Here is a 21,646-nt window from a genome sequence, read left to right as displayed (position 1 = left end):
TGTCAGAATAGCTGTTTTGGAAGATAGCATCATTGGAACAGATGTGATGGAGATGGATAAACTGGGAGAATAAGATGCAGTCCTTGCAGGAAGCAGGGTGTTTGTAGTCAAGGTAACTGTGGGAGTCAGTGGGCTTGTATTGAATATTGGTAGACAATCTATCACCAGAAATGGAGACAGAGAAATCAAGGGAGGGAAGGGAAGGGAAGTGTTGGAGATGGACCATGTGAAGGTGAGAGAGGGGTGGAAATTGGAAGCAAAATTGATAAACTTTTCCAGGTCAAGGCAAGAGCATGAAGCAGCACTGATACAGTCATCGATATACTGGAAAAAGACTTATGGGAGGGGGCCTGAACACGACTGGAACAAGGAATGTCTCACATACCCGACAAAAAGACAGGCATAACTGGGGCTCATGCAGGTACCCATGGCCACACCTATTATTTGGAGGAAGTGAGACAAGTTAAAGGAGAAATTGTTCAATGAGAGAACAAGTTCAGCCAGGCAAAGGAGAGTAGTGGTAGATGGGGATTTTTCAGGGCTTCTGTTCAAGGAAGAAGCGGAGAGTCCTCGGACCAGCCTGGTGGAGGATGAAGGTGTAGAAGGATTGGACGTCCATAGTAAAGAGGAGGTGGTTAGGGCCAGGAAACTGAAAATTGTTGAATTGTAGGACATCAGAGGAATCATGAATGTAGGTGGGAAGAGACTGGACAAGGGGAAAGAGGATAGAGTCAAGATAGGAAGAAATGAGTTCAGTGGGGCAGGAACTGGCTGAAATGATGGGTCTACCAGGACAGTCCTGTTTGTGGATTTTTGGAAGGAGGTAGAAGCGGGATGTGCGGGGTTGGGATATTATGAGGTTGGAAGCTGTGGAGGGAAGGTCTCCAGAGGAGATGAGGTTAGTGACAGTGAGAAACATGTTTATAATAATGGTTTGTCCATTTCAAGTACGTACAATAAATATTGAATGATTTGTATTGTTTATGCACACTAAAACTTGAATTAGGATTTTCATTTGATTAAAAATATAAAAATCCTTCTTTTCTACTGAAGAATTACCGTTCATATCCAGGTCAACGGGCTTGCTGGCAGAAGTTACTAAAATATATTTCACCTCACGTAATCCTTGAAAAAAATCAACATTAACTGACATAAATAATCACTTAGTTATGAGCGGTTATAATTAACATTCCCACGATAATATCCTTGGGTTCAACTAAAGTTCAGCTGCACAAAATGGTATGAATTACAGACCTGTTGACTCATGATATCCACAGGTGAAAAATAAGCTATTTTTATTTTTCCATCTCGTTTCTTTGCTCTTTTTCTGAAGCCATTGACTATATCTGGGCATTTTTCATTGGTATTGTTTTTTTATTTTTATACAGAATGTAGGCAATGTTAACAAGGTTATAAATTGGGAAGGTTGCATGTATTGCCCATCCATAGGTGCTCTGAGGAAGTATTGGGCTTTTTCCTTGAATCAATACAGTCATTAGGGTGACATCTCCAAGTTTCACCAAAAATGGACCATGTGGTATGTGCAGAGCTGGACCAAACAGGTTTAAGTTCCACCAGAATCACTCAGCTTCAGAACTCATTACAGTCTTGGCCCAAATCCTTAGATGAAAATGCCTAATTCCAGAGGTGAGGTGAGTGACTGCCCTTGATATCAAGGCATCATTTGACTGAGTGTAGCATCAAGAAATGCCTGAAGTCAATGGGAATCAGAGGAAAAACTCTCCACTGTCTGAAGTCATACTGAACACAAAGATGGTTGTGTTTGTTACAGGTCAATTATCTCAGCCATAGGACATTACTGTAGGAGTTCCTTGGGGTAGTGTCCTTGGCCCAGCCTTCTTCAGCTGCTTCATTAATGACCTCCCCTCCATCATAAGGTCAGGAGATGGGGTGTTTGATGATGATTGCAGTGTTCAGTTCCATTTGCAATTCCACCTGTAAGGAAGCAATCTGTACCACATGTCACAAGACCTGGAAAACTTTCAGACTAGGGCTGATAAGTAGCAAGTGACATTTGCATCATACAAGTGCCAGGTAATGACCATCTCTAACAAGAGAGAATCTAACCATCTCGGCTCAGTTGGCAGCACACCCACCTCCAAATCACAAGGTTCTAGGTTCATTTCCACTCCACAGCTTGAGCATAAAAATTAAGACCGACAGTCCAGTGCAGTACTGAAGGAGCATCGAACTGTCAGAGGTGCAGTCTTTCAGATGAGACGTTAAGTTGAGGTCCATCTGCCTGCTGGGGTGGATGTAAATGATCCCATGACAATGTTTCAAAGAAGAGATGGGGAGTTATTCCCAGTATCCCAGCCAATATATATTTCTCAATCAACATCACAATATAAAACAGATTATTTAGTCATTCTAACATTTCTGCTTATGGGAGTTTGCTGAGAGCAATTAGCTGCCACGTTTCCTCCATTACAAGTAGCTACACTTCAAAAATCTTCATCGTCTGTGAAGATGTCTGGTGGTCGTGAAAAGCACGATATAAATGCAAGTCTTTTTTTCTTTCTTTTATCTCTCCTTGACTTTCAACAGTATTACCCTCACTGAATCCTTCACCATTAACATCTTGGGGTTCTCCATTGACCAGAAACTTAACCAGATGAGCCACATAAATATTATGGCTACATGAGCAGGTCAGAGGGTAGGTATTCTGCAATGAGTAATCATGTCCTGACTCCCCAAAGCCTTTCCACCAACAACAAAGCATAGCTCAGAACTATGATGGAATGCAATTTACTTGTCTGGAGATGAGTGCAGCTCCAATAACACACAAGCTCAACACCATCCAGGTCAAAGTAACCCACTTGATTGGCACCCCATCCACCACCTTAGACATTTACTTGCTCCATCACTGGCACGATGTGGCTGGAATATGTACCATCTATCAAGTTCCACTGCAGCAGCTTTCCAAGATTCCTTTGATAGCACATCCAAATCCATAACTCTGCCTCCTTGAAGAACAAGGGCAGCAGATGCATGGGAACACCATCATCTGCAAGTTCCCCTCCAAGGCACATACCTTCCTAGCTTAGAAATATATTACCTTTCCTTTATTGTCACTGGTTCAAAATCCTGAAGCTCCCTACTGTGGGTGTACCTACAGCACATTGACTGCAGCCATTCAAGAAGGAAGCTCACCACCATCTCCTCAAGAGCAATTAGAGATTTACCGGTGATGCCGACATCTCATGAATGAATTAAAAAGTCAAGTCTGGACCAAAGAGTAGCATGTGGGAGTGGGAGGATGGTACATCATATTCTGTGACCAAAGGAGATCTAGGTTAATAAAGATCCAAATATGGGATGGAATAAAATGCTATTTATTACTCAAGATTAAGGGATAGGAGAAGTCCTTAGTCCCCAGTGGGTATCCTACAGTGGGGTATATGGTTTATGGGTATATTTCTTGGATGTAAAATCTCTTAAGGCTGAATTTTAGAGCCCACCCATGGTTGGGAAAGTAGATGGGTGGACCCATAAACTAGACCCATTAAACCTGCTGAGTTTTTCCAGCATTTTCTGTTTCTGTTCCATAAATTAGCACCTGGTGCCATTGATACTGTGCCTCCTCGCCTCCGCTCCCACTCCGATTTTAGAAGTGGCAGGGGAGACATCGGGCGGGTCATCCATTCATGGCTCAATTAAGGCCCTTAAGTGGTGGAACTCATCCTGCCACCGCTCTGATTTAGCATTCAGCAAGAGGGGCAAGTGCTCAATGTGCAGGCTCTGAAGAAGCGTCATATGGACTCGAAATGCTAACTCTGTTTCTCTCTCTACAGATGATGCCAGACCTGCTGAGATTTTCCAACATTTTTTGTTCATATCTCAATGTGTGGCCCTTCAGGTTTAACCCTGCAGAATGCTTGCTGGGCCCCTAGTGCCAATCGGAGGCCCCTCCCCACAGTTTTGCCTCCCCATGTCCACCCTCCCCTCTGCCCTGTCCAACTTGTCTCCCATTCCCCCATGCCAGACCCTGTCAGCCTGGCCCCAGCAAGATCCCAGACATACCTGAATGTCCAAGTTCATCACTGAACGCCACCTTCTTGGCTTACCTGGCAATGGCCATCACTCCTACTGGCACTGCTGTCCAGAGTGGCTGGCCTCCGATTTGCTGGTCTCTTTATGAGGTTGGACTTCCTCCTTGTGACAGACGGAAGTCCTGTCTCATACTAAGTAAAGGGCTGTCGCCCAAAAAATTAAAGTGGGGTGAGCTGGCTAAGCACAGCCAGGCTCGCCCCCGACATTTACATTGAGGTGCAGGGAGTCAACCATCAGCATATAACCCAGCCCATAATGTTCAATAAATCTCTAAAGATAATGGGCAGGATTTTACCGTCGGTGAGCGGGGGCGGGGCCCGCTTGCCAACGCGTAAAATGACGCGCGGTGACGTCGGGCGGAACTTACGACGTCACTGCGCCTCATTTAAATTTTCAGGAAGGCGGGGGCGCAGCAAAATCAGCTGCGCACCCGCCAACCTGTCAATGGCCAATTGAGGCCATGGACAAATCAATTTAAGTAATTAGTGGGCCTGCCCGTCCAACCTTAAGGTTGGCGGGCAGGCCGGGAGCCGCAGTGGGAAGTAGAAAAAACATGAAACCTCATCCACAGGCGGAATGAGGTTTCATGTAGGGTTTTAAAAATTTTATTAAGGTTTTTTTGTAAACTATGAATATGTCCCAACTCATTGTCACATGAGGGGACATGTAAGGAATTTTTATTTTTTATTTTTAATATTTTTGAAAGTAGAGGCGATCTCCCTGAGGCAGCACTTAGCCTTAGGGAGATGGGTGCGCTCTTTCGTGTGCATGTGCAAAAGAGCACACTCTCAATTTTAGGCATTCCCGCCCGCCTGCATAGGGAGTGCATAGCGCTTCCCTGTGGGCGTCTCGCTGGGCGGGCCTTAATTGGCACACGCTCGCCCATCAACTTACCTCCCGACGGGGGGGAAATTCTGCCCAATATCTCTCTAGTGTCTGCAATTGTTATTATTTGGGGCTTTGCATTACATCCTAACAATTGTCACTTCTCATGCAGTTCTATTAGTGAGAAGAGAACTTACAAGAGATTTCCTTGTCAGACTTGTTAAAGCCTGACATGCTTGGCAAAACAAATCACAGGCCATACTATCTTTTAAATTAAGAATAGATAAATATTTAAAGCAAAGGAAGATATCATTCCTTGCATGGATTTGACACAGTGTAGGAAATCCCAGGAGTGTGCAACAGATTTAAAGCAGTGTTGTCCAACCATTGACTATCCATAGATGTGGCTACTGCAGCAAAATTTTAGCCACAGGCCCTAATAATTGCAGAAAATATCTTACATGCACTCACCCAATTGAGGTAAGTCTACTTCATATGTATATATTTACTTAATATCCACTCAATGCCCAAGGAAATAAAGCACTCACATCAACCAAAAACACTTGTACACTCTGCTTTTAGCCTTTATATTTTGACAACAAATGCACAAAAACATTAAAGTACACATGCATATGCCACATAAATATGAGTGTTGAGTCCATAAGCCCAATATTAATCATATTTTATTTACTATTCAGAAATGCAATTTGTCACAATGGGAATCCCAACTCACCATATGAAGCTAAAGGCTACCATATCAGACAACACTAATTTAAAGATCATTTTATTGCCGTTAAAGAGGAACTAACCAGTGTTGACGGTCAACAGCTGAGCTGCCAAACTGGTGAGAAAAAAGAAAAGGATTGAAGGAAGCATGAGTCCAACAACATGCAAGGCTATCATTCTCAAATTCAAGGGTCCACCCTACTTAGATAACTGTAACGAGGCAACATCCATGCTACTTAACCGTCCCACTCTAAAAACTTATGTGGAGCTGTGAAGTAGTTACCATTACAGCCTCAAGCATGGCACCATCAATTGCAAGTCTATCTCATGAGCCTCTAGAAGGAGGAGCTGGACAATTACCTTCAAGAAGGAATTGAACTACCATCTTTCTAAGAACTAGATTGAACAACCAAACTTCTGACTTCCTCTTCCCAGTGGATTTGAATCTATAAGAAACAATAACTTAGTTAATATGAGATAGAAACCATATACATTGAAAACTTAGAACAAAATAAATGCTATTAGATGAATGAATGATTTAAAGTACATTTTAATTTTGTGTAGAGTTCATTTGTAATGCAGTAGATTTCTGTAGGAGGAATTGAATGAATCACAATAAGTAGTAGTTAAGGTCATGAAGGGGGTGATTTGGGCATATGTATCTATTAATTAGAAATATTGGGCTGGAATTTACTGTTTCTGGCAGGGTGAGGGAGGCAGAATGGGAAGTGCGTGGTCCACTTGCTCCTGCTTCCACCACTTCAGCATGACAAATCAAACATTGGCTGGCTAATTAGCAGTTGCCCAGCAGGAAGGCTGGCGAATTAGCGCTGGGAAAGGGGGGCTCCATTCTCAACTGGGCATGTAGGGCTGGACTTTCAGCGGGAGTGGGGTTAGACTGTGAACCAGAAGTCAGTCACAGCCACCCGTTTAAAGGCACGCTGGTATCAGGTTGGTGGCAGCTTCACGAGAAATCCACATTTGGTGACAGCACTCCTTGAAGAGGGCATCATTCATAGCAGAAATGAAGCAGTGAAGCAACAACAGGTGAGAGCATGTTTTTCTATTCTATAGACTATTGTACAGTAGTTTCTCATTCAGGACCCTTGCCAAGGAGGAAATAACATCTGAGCACACCTGTCCCATTCCTCTTCTAAATAATGTGTTCAGAAAAAAAGCCAGATTCTACCCTTTAACTCTGTTTGCCTCTCCTCAGAGGCTGTAAGACCACCTGACTACTCCAGCACTTGGTGCTTTGGATCCTCACCAGCTCTTGCAACTGCCAGGTCAAATGCAATAGCTTAGACCACAGATGGCCCCACGGTTGAACAATAACTTCCTGCTTGTCCTCAGACTCATCCTGAGGCTAGCCATCAGATGCATTTCACTCCATTTGATCATCTCTGCCAAGGCCTCCCCTCTCTGGAGCGTCAGGTTGTGTTTAGCAGACCACGGCCAGTAGTGAGACACGAGCGGGAGAATATTTCGGAGAGCCGCCTGCATAGTCCAAACATCAAAATCTTACCGCTGGTCTGCTCAATTATGGCCCTATTAGATGTATGGCTCTCCTTGTAATGCATGTCAGCCTCCTTCCACATATTTCTCAATGGGGTCATGAGCCATCTCATCAGCGGGTATTCTTTGCTTTCAAGAAGCCAACCACCAATGGCTCTGGTGGACAGAAAATCCATGGCACATGGGAGTGCCTAAGTATGTAAGAGTCATGATTACTCCCAGGATAGTAGGCACACACCTGCATGATATTTTGACAATGATCACATGCGAGTTAAACATTGATAGAATGAAAGACTTTATGATTGACTTTATGATTGACAGGCCTAATAGAGCTTTGAAGACCACGTGCATGCAATCTATCACATCTTGAACCTTTTCAAGGCATCCTGACCCTTTTCTGTCATGCCACATAGTGACTTACTTTCTAGGAGCAAAATTGTACATCATGTAACATAGCATAATTATTTTGGAGATCTTTGCAGGTTCAAATAATACCACACTCCCTCATATATTTAACCAGTGGAATCTTTGCTTCAGCATACCTGTGGTATGCTCTATCTGTATTGTTGCGAAGGCGATATTCAAGGAGATATCCCTGACTTGCAAAAATCCATTTATCAATTTAGTCCAGATATTTAGTTAAGTAATGATGCCAAAAACTGCCGTAGCAGGAATGTACATAGCAACTTTCAAGCTACTGGCATCCAACTGTAGTACTGATGGTCACATACAACCTGTATGGTTGTCAAATGGCATCTTTTCCTACTCAAAAATTCTACTGCCTCAGTGAACAGCATGAGAATATAATGATAAAAGCAAAATACTGCGGATGTTGGAGATCTGAAACAAAAACAAAAATAGCTGGAAAAACTCAGCAGGTCTGACAGCATCTGTGGAGAGGAAGGCAGAGTTAACGTTTCAAGTCCATGTGACTCTTTATCAGAACTAAAGAGAAATAGAAATGAGGTGAAATATGAGCTGTTTAAGGTGGGTGGGACAGATGGAGCTGGATAGAGGGCCAGTGATAGATGGAGGCAAAGGAGAGATTGCCAAAGATGTCATAGACAAAAGATCAAAGGGGCGTTGATGGTGGTAATATTAGCTAAAGGATGTGCTAACAGTGACATTAAGGGTAGAAAGCAGGATGAGCAAGTGACAGATGGCCCTAGTGGGGGTGGGGGAGGGGGGGAGGGATTGAAATAGGTTAAAAGGTGGAGATAAAACAATGGATGGAAATAATTTTTAAAATAATAATAGAAATAGGTGGGAAAAGAAAAATATATAAAATAAATATAATAATTATTAGGTAAAAGGGGATCAAAGAGTGGGTGAGGATGGAGGAGGAGAGAGTTCATGATCTGAAGTTGTTGAACTCAATGTTAAGTCCGGAAGGCTGCAAAGTGCCTAATTGGAAGATGAGATGCTGTTCCTGCAGTTTGCATTGAACTTCACTGGAACATTGCAGCAGGCCGAGGACGGACATGTGGGCATGAGAGCAGGGTGGTGTGTTAAAATGGCAAACGACAGGGAGGTCTGGGTCATGCTTGCGGACAGACCGAAGGTGTTCCTCAAAGTGGTCACCCAGGCTGCGTTTGGTCTCTCCAACGTAGAGGAGACTGCATTGGGAGCAGCGAATGCAGTAGACTAAATTGAGGGAAGTGCAAGTGAAGTGCTGCTCCATTTTTTTATCTCCACCTTTTAGCCTAATTCGATCCCTTCCAGGAATGCCTACCTTGAAGAAGTACTGCTCTTCTCTCCGACAGGATTTCCGCTTGTTTCTTTTGCCCTGTTCATCTTCACTGCTTTCCATTTCTCTCCCGGTGCTTGACAAGGTGTTTACTAAAACTCGCTTTCACAGCCATATTTCCTTCCTCAGTGACTGTCTCCGTCTCCGACTTACCCCATGTGGATTCCAACTGAAATTCCATCCCTCAGGATTACAGGTATCTTCGGGACATACAAAGCTCCTCGGACTGCTGTTCTCATCACATCCTGAGATCCACACCTCTTTGGGCAGGAGTCCTCCCCCAGTTCAACGGATCCTTTCACCGGCCTCCAATATTCTCCCTCCACCTGGACCCCTCCCTCTGGATTCTTACCTGCTCTTGATCTTTTAATTGAGAACAGTCAGCGTGACATCAGACGTCTCAATTTCTCTGTTCCTCTCACCCACTCTAACCTGTCTCTTTCTGAGCTTGCCGCACTCCGTTCTCTCAGGTCCAACCCTGACTTTGTCATCAAACCTGCTGACAAGGGTGGTGCTGTTGTTGTCTGGCGCACTGACCTTTACCTCGCAGAGGCTGAGCGCCAACTCGCAGACACTTCCTCTCACCTCCCCCTGGACCATGACCCCACCACTGAACATCAAGCCATTGTTTCCAGGACTGTCACTGACCTCATCTCCTCTGGAGATCTTCACTCCACAGCTTCCAACCTCATAGTCTCGCAACCTTGGACGGTACGCTCCTACCTCCTACCCAAAATCCACAAACAGGACTGTCCCTGCAGACCGATCATGTCAGCCTGTTCCTGCCCCATGGAACTCATTTCTTGCTATCTTGCCTCCATTCTCTCTCCCCTTGCCCAATCTCTTCCCACCTACATCCACGATTTCTCTGACACCCTACATCATATCAATAATTTCCAGAGATCTGCCTCCACGTGTGTTGTGGACATCCCCTTGTCCTACAACTCCTTGAGAAGAAAATATCTAGGATACTACTATGTATGGTGCTTAATTGTAAAGTAAATTCCGCAATAGGAGGTGAAAAGAAATAAAAATAATCAAAAGTTTTAAAGTTAATCCTCAGTAATTTTCAAGACAAATCAAGAGAGCCTTGAACAAAAACAAAAATACCTGGAAAAACTCAGCAGGTCTGACAGCATCTGCGGAGAGGAATACAGTTAACGTTTCGAGTCCGAATGACTCTTCATCAGAACTAAGGAAAAATAGAAAAGAGTTGAAATAAAAGCTGGTTTAAGAGGTGGGGGGGGGGGGTGGGAGAGACAGGTAGAGCTGGATAGAGGGCCAGTGATAGATGGAGATTGCCAAAAGATGTCATAGACAAAAGGACAAAGTGGTGTTGACGGTGGTGATATTAGCTAAGAAATGTGCTAATGGTGATATTAAGGGTAGAAAGCAGGACGAGTGAGGTACAGATAGTCCTAGTGGGGGTGCGGTGGGGGGAAGGGATCGAAATAGGCTAAAAAGTAGAGATAAAACAATGCATGGAAATACATTTAAAAATAATGGAAATAGGTGGGAAAAGAAAAATATATATAAATTATTGGAAAAAGGGGGATCGGAAAGGGGGTGGGGATGGAGGAGAGAGTTCATGATCTAAGGTTGTTGAACTCAATATTCAGTCCGGAAGGCTGTAAAGTGCCTAGTTGGAAGATGAGGTGCTGTTCCTCCAGTTTGCATTGAGCTTCACTGGAACATTGCAGCAGGCCATGGACGGACATGTGGGCATGAGAGCAGGGTGGTGCGTTGAAATGGCAAGCGACAGAGAGGTCTGGGTCATCCTAGCGGACAGACCGAAGGTGTTCCGCAAAGCGGTCACCCAGTTTGCGTTTGGTCTCTCCAATGTAGAGGAAACCGCATTGGGAGCAGCGAATGCAGTAGACTAAATTGAGGGAAGTGCAAGTGAAATGCTGCTTCACTTGAAAGGAGTGTTTAGGACCTTGGACGGTGAGGAGGGGGGAAGTAAAAGGGAAGGTGTTGCACCTTCTGCGGTTGCATGGGAAGATGCCCTGGGAGGCGGTTGATGTGTAGGGGGTGATGGAGGAGTGGACCAGGGTGTCCCGGAGGGAATGATCCCTGCGGAATGCCGCCGGGGGGGTGAAGGGAAGATGCGTTTGGTGGTGGCATCATGCTGGAGTTGGCGGAAATGGCGGAGGATGATCCTTTGAATGCGGAGGTGATAAGTGAGGACAAGGGAACATGGTTCTGGGAGGGAGAGGAAGGTATGAGGGCAGATGCGCGGGAGTTGGGCTGGACATGGTTGAGGGCCCTGTCAAACTCGAAACGTTAACTGTATTCCTCTCCGCAGATGCTGTCAGACCTGCTGAGTTTTTCCAGGTATTTTTGTTTTTGTTTTGGATTTCCAGCATCTGCAGTTTTTTGCTTTTATATAAGAGAGCCTTGAAGCTCATTTACACTGCATAGACTTACCTACATAGTTGAAGTGCCGCCGGCCACTCCCTGTGCAGTTATGTCAAACTGGTGACAGACGCTCTGTTGCTGGGGCCTGTCAGCTTTTAGTTCTAATAACTTTTTTAGTACCTTTCCCTGGTGATTGCAATCATTTTAAGTTCCTCTCTTCCTTTCGTCTCCTGATTCACAATTATTTCTGGGATATTATTTGTATACTCTACAGTGAAGATAGGCTCAAAATATCTGTTCAATAAATCTGCCATTTCCTTATTTTCCATGATTAATTCCTCAGTCTCGCTCTCTAGAGCATCAACACTCACTTTACTCTTTTCCTTTTTAAATATCTGTAGAAACTCTTACTATCTGTTTTTATGACCTGAATTTTCCGGTTAGCGGGGGAGTGGAGCGGGAGCGAGTGTGGGCAGGTGCAGACCCTATTGCCGCCCGCGATCAGTTCTGCGCTGCTATTTTACACGGGCGAGCCACTTAAGGTCCGCCCAGCGTATTTCTCGACTCCCGAGGATAGCAGGAGTGGATGTGCAGCGGTGGGCGTGCACAGACCGCCGGATGCAATGGTGACCCGACAGCCTGTTTAAATGAAGGCCTGGCAGCCTTTTCTAGACTACTCACAATGACAAATGCAAGGTCACAGCTTCTGGTGAGCAGACCAGTCCGGAGGGTATGCCAGTGGGACAGGCCAGGCCAGAGGGTAGGGTGGGGGGACAGGCCAGGCTGGAGGGTAGGGCGGGGGGCCAGTGTGCCCCTTGTTTTTCGGATGACTGCCTTGCTGCCCTCCTCGAGGAGGAGGTGGGCGGAGGTGGTGAGCTCCTGTGACGTGGTGCGGTGCACCTGGATCCAGTGTCACAAGTGCTTCAATGACTTGTTGCGATCTGGCAGGGTGAGTACCATGTTGGCATTGGGCATTTAACCCAGCAGGTCGGCTTAACCCCTGCTGCCACGCAACCCCCCCACCCTGCCCCCCGCAAGTCCGAGTGTTGTGACTGCATTGAAATCATTGACGGCATTTGTCCTTTGCTGGGTGGGCAAGCAGATATTGCCCATGCTGAGGTCAGCCTGAGAGGGTGATGAAGAGATGTGTTTTGCCCCTGCAGCATGTGTTACACTGAGTCCCACATGACTGGTGTCGGGGCAACCTGGAGGAGCTGCACCTAGGCGCTGTGTTTGAACTCCAGCACATGTCCTGGTCAGGGTGATGAAATGGTGGGGGGGGGGAGCTTCAAGGTGGCATGGCAACGAACCATCTGCTGTGCTTATGCCTCCGTGCTATGGGAGGATATACCGTGTGGTGCCTCATGTGATGTAGGCAGCATGTGTCCAAGGAGGGGGTGGGGGGTGGGGAGCAGGCCCAGCATCTTTGTGAGTGCTCAGCAGTGACGGGGTGAGGAGGCACTGGAGCCCTGACATATCCCACTCTGGTTGGAGTGGGCCGTGTGCGAGGAGAGTCCATGTGCAATTTCCACTAATCAATGCTCTTCTTTCATTTTCAGGAGAAGAATGCTCATAACGCGGCAGAGTGTGCGAGGACTGGCGGCGGCCAGGCGCAGGTCGCCATTCTAAGCCGTGTCAAGCAGGAGGCCCTGGATCTGGAGAGGCGCCACACACCCAGGTCCACTGGTGTCGGTGAGGCTGGGGTGCCACGGCCAGGTATGTATGCTCAACAGTGAGGTCAGCATTGTCCTCCCAACAGCCATAGCACTGCTGAATGTTAAATGATTTAATTTTGCAACATGGCTTGACCATTGGTTCCGGAAGGATGAGCGCAATATGATCCGGGGGACAGGGATGGACTTTCTCATTGTCTCCATGCTAAGTGATCCACTGTTCTTGTTCTTCCTTTCAGCATCATTGGAGCAGGGCCGGGAGGAGGAGCAGCAGAGGCCCCCTCTCACACCTGAGGGGCCTGAAGTCTCACCAGCGTCACACCATTTCTATGAGGCAGATACTAGCATCTCGGTAGGAATTCGAACAACGGCTAGTGTCCCAGGGCACAGTGTTGAGGGCACTTCACAGTCGCTGGAGGAGCTGGTAGAGACAGAGAGTGCCCATGGCGCCAGCAGTTAGAAGACTGCAGGGGACCAGGCACATGCTCAGTAGGTGCGTGATGATATGCCTCTGGAGTTGTCCGTGACACAGCAGGTGCAGAAAATGCGGCCAGGTGTGCAGAAGCACCTGGGGGAGATACATGAGGCTATGCTTGGTCTGGTCTCCGTGGTGGAGCAGTCTACGCGGACGCTCGCTGAAGCAATGAGCTACATGTCCGAGTGCTATGCGTCCTCCATGGAGAGAGTGGCGACTCTCATGGAGAGGCTCCTCCAGGAGACCCATCAGGGCTTCCTCGGGATGCACTCTGACCAGCAAGCCCTCACATCGGCATTGACCTCAGATGGTCAGTGACAGTGTGGGAGATAGTCTGGGCATCAAGTTTCCCAGCTCGGTGTCCATCCATCCATGGTGAGCAGGGAGGTCCGAAGCTACTTCACATTGGCGCAGCAGCTGCCTGTCGTCTCTGCTGGTACCTCTCAGGGCGCTCTGGATGAGGGAGGCAGCTGCTCCGCCCCTCTCCCAGTGACCGTATCATCCGGTGAGGCTGCGACGACTGGGGAGATGCCAGTTGTGAAACTGGTAGCTCCCTCCTAAGCGGGACCAGCACAAGCTCCACGTGTCAGAGGACGACCGCCAAGGTCATCAAGGCCAAAAGGACAGCAGAGTCAGCAGGCTGTCTCAGGTGCCATTCTGAGCGATGGGACAGCACCAAGACGGAGCACCCGGATATGAAAACATAAGGCACCTTAGGCAACACCACGGGTTTTTCACTGGTGCTTTTTTGTTGGCCCCGAGATGAGGCCTTTATGATTTTATTTGATTTGTAACACTCCTGACTATTTTTTGTAATAAGTTGCTTTGTTTGACACATTAAATTCAGATATGTCATCATGGCTGAGGGTGCTTCTTTTCTTCTGCATGTGTATGGTTTCCAAAACTGTAATGAGTGTTTTGTTGGACATTCAGCTTTATTAACAATCGCTTAGTTACTGTTGCTAACCTGGCAGATTTTGCACTTAGGTGTCGAGTGTCAAGCCGACAGCCCAGGCTTGTCCTGGTGGACCATCTGTGGTGTGCTAGCTGAAGGTTCCTTGGATTAAAGCCCCCCGGGTGTCCCTGCCTCCCTGGTGTAAGCTCGGGTCAGCGTCTACCCCCTCAGCATTTCCCTGTCCATGCTCATCCTCGGACTCACTACTGGACTCATCGTGTGCAGCCGCAGCCACTGAGTCGACGTCTTCATCGTCCACTGCGTCCCCCTTTCCAACTCAAGATTGTGGACAGTGCAGCATGCAACCACTAACACCGACACACGATCTGTGGGGTACTGGAGTGAGCAGTCCAGGCATCAGAAGCACATCTTGAGAAGACCAATGGTTCTCTCCGCCACAGCCCTTGTGGAGGCATGGCACCTATTATACTGCTGCTCAGCTTCTGTTCTTGGATGGTGGAGAGGCATCATGAGCCACCTTCTGAGGGGATAGCCTTTGTCACCCAGCAGCTATCCATCCAGCTGGGCTGGAGCACTGAAAAGCCCTGGCACCTGGGAGTCTGAGGACGTATGCGTTGTGGGAGCTGCCTGGGTACCTTGCACAGACTTGTAATATCAGCATCCTGTGATCACACACTATCTGCAAGTTCATGGAGTGGAAGCCCTTCCTGTTGACGAAGGCAACGGGCTCACCTGCTGGCGCCTTGATGGCCACATGTGTACTGTCTATTGCACCCTGGATGCGGGGGAAGCCAGCAATGGCTGTGAAGCCTCTGGCTTGTTGTGTCTGGCTTGCCTGGTCCCAATGGTAGTGGATGAAGATCAATGTATGCCTGAACAGAGCGTCTGTAACCTGCTTGACACAAGTATGGACAGCTGATTGGGAGGCACCGCAAAGATCACCCACTGAGCCCTGGAAAGAGCGAGGCATAGAAGTTGAGGGCAGCTGTGACCTTTAGAGCCACTGGCATGGGGTGTCCACCCACACAGTTCGTGGAGATCTCAGGCCCAATCATCTGACAGGTATAGTTGACTGTCTCCCTTGAGAGATGGCGCCTCCGTCGGCACTGCACCTCAGACATATTGAGGTAGCTGCTTCGCCGCATGTATACCTTGGCAGCAGGATAGTGGCATCTTCTGCAGCTCCATCCGCCTTGGAATACCTCTTGGCCCTGCGCCACTTGTGCCTGCGCCTGTCCTCCCAAAGGTGGCTCCCCTGGAGGCTGAATGTGCACTCCTGGCCTCCTCCCCCTTCTAGCCCTCCCTTCCTCCTCAGAGGAAGTGCCTCCAGTGGACAGTTCAGCTCCCATTCCCAGGCTAAGGGAAGGCTTCCTGAAACTTGCAGGCCCAGAAAAGATTCCTCACTGCAGAATGCTGACCTGAAGGTTAAGAGTCCATAAAAAGCAGCTGGTATGCGTTCTGAAGTACTGCAGATCACACAAGCAAGTTTGTAAAACTTTCAAAAATAAATGTGCACATTCACGACCCCAGTAAGCCCTCTTATCCCGCCCGTGGATGACGTTAATATAAATGTGTCCTACCCGCCTGCCCATTGCGCCCATGTGCCGACCCGAAGATTGCATGGGCGCAGAAAAATCAGCATTGATTGAACACTTAAGGGCCTTAAGTGGCTCGTTAATTAATGGCAGGCACGCGTCAGACATCATTGCGCCTGCCCAGCCAAATATCGCGATGGCGCGTGGTGACGTCGGGACGCTTGCCCAACATTACCATGTGTCATTTTACACACGGACGTGCGGGGCTCGCCCCTGCACACTAAAGGGAAAATTCAGCCCATATTTCTAGCTAGCTTTCTCTTGTACTCTAATTTCTCTGTTGCTTATCGCCATACCTTTCTCACAAGCCCCCGTTATTTCTTCCTACCGTATGGTTACTGTTCGGAGGCCTATAAACCACTCCCAAAAGTAACGTACCTTTACTATTTCTCATCTCTACCCAAACTGGTTCTACATCTTGACCCAGCGACAGTGAGGGAACAATGATATATTTCCAAGTCTGGACAGTGAGTGGCTTGGAGGGGAACTTCCAGGTGGGGTGTTCACATGCATCTGCTGCCCTCGTCTTTCTAGATGGCGGTGGTTGTGGGTTTGGAAGGTGCTGCCTAAGGAGCCTTGGTGAGCTTCTGCAGTGCATTTTGTAGATGGTACATGCTGTTGCCACTGTTTGTTGGTGGTGGAGGGAGTGAATGTTTGTGGAAGGATTGACAATCAAGTGGGCTGCTTTGTCCTGGACAGTGTCAAGCTTCCTAAGACAGCTCTCCCAATTTTGACAGAAGCCCCAGGTGTTAGCAAGGAGTGGTTTGCAGGATCGACAGGGCTGAATGTGCTGTTTTTGGTTCTAGTGCCCAGGTCGATGCCAGGTGGTCTGTCAGTTTTAATTTCTTTAAGACTCTGTAGCAATTTTATACAACTGAGTGGCTTTGTCATGCCATTTCAGAGAGCATTTAGGAGTCAACCACATTGCTGTGGGTCTGGAGTCTCATGTAGGCCAGACCAGGTAAGGATGGCAGATCCTATAGGACATTAGTGAACCAGATGAGTTTTATGACAATCAATAATGGTTTCATGGTGACCATTGGACTAGCTTTTATTTCCGGACTTTTCATTAAATTTACATTCCATCTGCTGCTGTTGTGGGATTTGAACCCATGTCCCCAGAGCATTAGCCTGAGCCTCTGGATTACTAGTTCATGTTTAGTCAATGCTGATTTTAGTTTGTTTGCTCCGGTAAATGTCTCAAAACGTGAAATCTTGTGGTGCGATTCCTTTGCATCGGTTACTGGGAAATTCATATCTCTTTTTAAAAGTTATGGGTCTCTAAAGGAATTGTAAAAGTTGACAATTTTGCCAGTACTGAAGCCAAATTAAACACTGTAAAATTCTAGTGTAAAAGCTAAATACTGCAGATGCTGGAAATCTGAAACAAAAACAGAAAATGCTGGAAAACTCAGCAGGTCTAACAGCATCTGTGGAGAGAAAAAAAAGAGTTAATGTTTCGAGTCCTTATGGGCAGAACTTTCCCCCCATTGGGGGGGGACGTTTAAGAGCGGGCGCGCGAAGGCATGCCTCCGATTGGCGCCTGCCATTTTACGTGGGCGGGCCAATTAAGGCCCGCCCAATGTGACGTCCACAAGGAAGTGCTATACGCTCCCTGTGTGGGCTGGGGGGTAGGGGGAAGGTACCCTGAGCCAAGAGTGCACTCTTTCGCATATGCGCATGAAAGAGCGCACTCATCTCCCTGAGGCTTAGTGCAGCCTCAGGGAGATCGGCTCTACAATAAAAAATCTGAAAAATAGAAAAAGAAAATTTCTCTGACATGTCCCCTCATGTGACACTGTCAAATGAGTTGGGACGTGTCCATAACTTTTAAATACACTTTAATTACATTTTTAAAAACCTACATGAAACCTCATCCTGTCCATGGATGAGGTTTTATGCTTTTTCTAATGCCCGCCAGGGCCTTAAGGTTGGACAGGCAGGTCCATTAATTAGTTTAACGACTTTGTCAATGGCCTCAAGTGGCCATTGACAGGTCGGCGGGTGCACAGCTGATTCTGCTGAGCCCCTGCCTACCTGAAAATTTAAACGGGGTAGGGTAACGTCGGGAGTTCCTGCATCATTTTACGCGTCGGCGAGCAGGCCCCGCCCCCTGCTTGCCGACCAGTAAATCCTGGCCTATGACTCTTCTTCAGAGCTCTGAAGAGGCGTAAGGACTCGAAATATTCTAGTGTAGTTAGATAGCAGATAGTGTTTACGAAGATAAAGTCCCCAATCTATTATTTTTCAACAGTCATAATTTTCCCAACAGAATTGATTGGCAGGTCTTGATTTTTGAAGAGTCTCAACTAAAATATTGTGTTTTTCTTTCATAATTTTCACTAAGTTAGTTACAAATTTAATTAGGGTAATTATGGAAGTGATTTATTAATGAAAGATGAACAGGGATATATGGTCATTTTTGGAAATGGCCAAGAGGTTTTCCATCTCAGAGACTAGATAAGCAAAAGCAATTCCCAAGTTATTTCACATACACAGGTTGCATATTAGTGTACAGTTTGAATTAAGTGGCCAGACTTCGGTCTTCATTTGAATTGGTAATGTTGCACAGCTGTAATTTATTCAACCAATCCCTAATCCTATTCTGTTAGCAGCTGTATCTTCTCATGCTCCCTTGGACAAAATAATTATTCAGAAATATTTCAAGGATAAATAATGGTGACAGTTGAGGAATCTGAACAGCAACCACTGTGTTTGAATACTTCAACATGTGTAACACAGATTCAGGCAAATGTTGTAGCATAAAAACTATGTCAGGAATGTTGAACAGATCTACATTACTGACCATATGTTATTCACAAAGAACTTGTTTTCAGAGAAGGGAAAAAAGACTCCAGTCAGAGCAAATAGCAAGTACAGACTGCAGTCCATGAATGGTTCACATAAACCCTTCATTCAGTGATCCTACATCTTTAGATTTATTTACCAGTTAATGCCATCGGCAAAATAAGGCACTTAGCAGAGGTCGTTGCACACAGGTAATTTTATAAAACATCTATTGTCATCAGGTTGTAAAATGAATATGTCCCGCATTTTAAAAATAAAAATTCAGCAGTGCCCCAGGTCTACCTTATTAATCAAAATTTTCTGTTCCGAGAGACCTTATTTTATTTATAATCTCTGCCCCTTTGAGAGCAATTTTGGTTCACCACATCATTTCTCTGTCAGTGCTACTTTTAACATTGCTGGTAGGCTCAGGGCTACTGCAGGTGCTTTCTCCAGTCAGTGATATCAATTACTCCAATAAGTGGTCTAAGCATCTTTTGTGGGATTAGAATCACAGAGCTCTACATTTACTCGAAAGATATCATATGGTGGGAGTATAGCAAAAGTACCCTGTTGTGTTATTAAATATTGAAAAAAATTTGCCATATAACTTCTGCTTCCATTGGAGGCTCTGTTGAGATTAGAAACTGTATGGGAATTCGTGAATGCACATTTGTATATAAAACTTCATAACATAGGCACTGCCCAAAATAGTTTGGAAAATGCCTATAAGGACCTCTATCCATTGCATTATGGAAAGGGGACATTGGGATTTTACATAGAGGCATTGGCTCCATCCACTGGCCGGAACGTTGTGGGGACAAGCTCGCCTTTGCCGGCCCTAGGAACCACGGCTCAAAATTCCATCGAGCAGGCAATTAATTACCTGCAGCTGTTGCTTTCACCCTGTAAGGCAGGATGTCCTGCCTCCAAGAGCTGCAGGCCAATTAGAATGAGAGAGGCTCTGCTGTCCCAGCAGCACCACCAGGAGCAGTGACCACTGCTGTGCCTGCAGCAGGCTCCAGAGCAGCAGCCATCGAGGAGGCCTGGAGTGCAAGTAAGTGGAGTTGGTACACCTGTGGACAACTAGGCAGGCCGTGCAGGGGGCTTCCAGCCGGAGCAGCCCTTGCCAATTTGGGGTAGGAGGGGTGGGGTCTCCGTGGGCCACAGGGTGCCTGATCAGGAGGAACTGTCCACTCCACCACCCCAAGTCCAGAGGGAGATGCCTGGTGTTACTGGGTGGTTTCCTCAGTTGGCGAAGTGTCCATCTGTCACGGGTAAAATACCAGTGGTTGTTGGAAGATCTCATTAAGAGGCCATTAATTGGCCAATTAGGGCCTCAATTAGTCGAAGGGCAGGCAAGCTATATTGCACCTACCCCAACGCTGGTAAAATGCCACCAGTGTCTGGAGGGCGATGGACATTGCATCTTCAGCAATCCCACTCGATTTTACATCTCCCAAAGCTCCAGGCCTATTCCAGGGTAGGAGTAGGGGTGTAAAATACTGGCCTGTACTTTCCTTCCTCACTCTCGACCAATTTTGGTTGGGTGGGCAACTGTGCAAATTAGAAATTCAACTGTTTCTCAGAAATGGGGCCCGGAGTATTTTAACTCTAAGGTATCATTTAAATCCCAATTAATCTTGTGTGAAGTTGGTGAGAAGAGACTGAAAATTCTACCTGCAGACAGCAGATGGGCCGTGGGGTCAGCCATCCTGCAGAGGTCTTGCGATTAGGAATGAGGTGCAAGTCTGTGCCGATTAACATACAAGGATAAAAAAGAGTACTCGTTTGTGCCACTTCTGTCCGTGGATCCTCTTACTGCTGTCTTCACCTGACAGGAAAGTCACTGTAGCATCCCACTCAAGGGGCAGAATTTTCTGCCTGTCGGGTGGGCGGGCCCGAACCAATCTCTGGTGGGAGAAGCAGGCCCCGCCGCCATTTAAAGTGGGCGGGCCAATTAAGGCCCGCCCAGCGTGACGTCCGGCGGGAAGCGCTATGCGCTTCCTGTGTGGGCGGGGGGATTCCCCAAATGTGAGAGTGCACTCTTTCGCACATGCGCACTAAAGAGTGCACATCTCCCTGAGGCTAAGTGCTGCCTCAAGTAGATCGCTGACAGCTGTATAAACTTTAAAAATAGAAAAATAATAAAATCCTTAACATGTCCCCCTCATGTGACAATGTCACACGAGATGGGACGTGTTAATAAACTTGAAACTTTAATAAACCTTTTTAAACCCTACATGAAACCTCATCCCACGTTTCATGTTTTTTCAGAAGCCCGCCAGGGCTCCTGGCCTGCCCACCAACCTTAAGGTTGGATGGGCAGGGCCTTTAATTGTTTTAATTATCCTGTCTAGGGTTTCCCCCCCGCCGACGTCATCCTGCATTATTTTGCCCTCGGCGAGCCCCGCCCCCTGCTCGCCAACTGCAAAATTCAGCCCAGGCTGTTGAGTTAAAATTGCAGTCAGGGTGCCTTGGTACAACATGCATATGTAAAAATGGGTCCTGTCTGCTCTGCAGAACAGGTTTAAATTAACAGTCATGAGCTGCTGGTCGTTCCAGGATAGATAGGTAACTTATCATCTTATGGTTAAAATTGTAATCCCTAGTCTAAAAAAAAGTATAGAATTACAAGAATTAACATATTCCTGATTATAATCAATAGAATGTTTTATGTTCTGTCATTTAAAAAAATCCATAAAGTACCAAGGGACTGTAAAACTGAGTGAACTGTTATGCATTTTAATATTTTCTTTTGACTACAAAGAGAATATAGCATTACTTTGAAGTTTACTGTAAATTTCAAATCAGTGTGTTTCTGGATAAAATAAACTTAACATCAAAGAAATAACACTGTGATCTAAGTTAAGTTTAATTCACTGCTATAACTTTGCAAGCTCGTGAATTTGCTTTTTTTTTCTTGAGTTGTTATTGTCAAAATTCCAGCTGTGA

The sequence above is a fragment of the Cetorhinus maximus genome, chromosome 7 (assembly GCF_964194155.1).
Source record: "Cetorhinus maximus chromosome 7, sCetMax3.hap1.1, whole genome shotgun sequence".
NCBI classification, from domain to species: domain Eukaryota; kingdom Metazoa; phylum Chordata; class Chondrichthyes; order Lamniformes; family Cetorhinidae; genus Cetorhinus; species Cetorhinus maximus.
Note: the sequence above shows the minus strand (reverse complement) of the source record.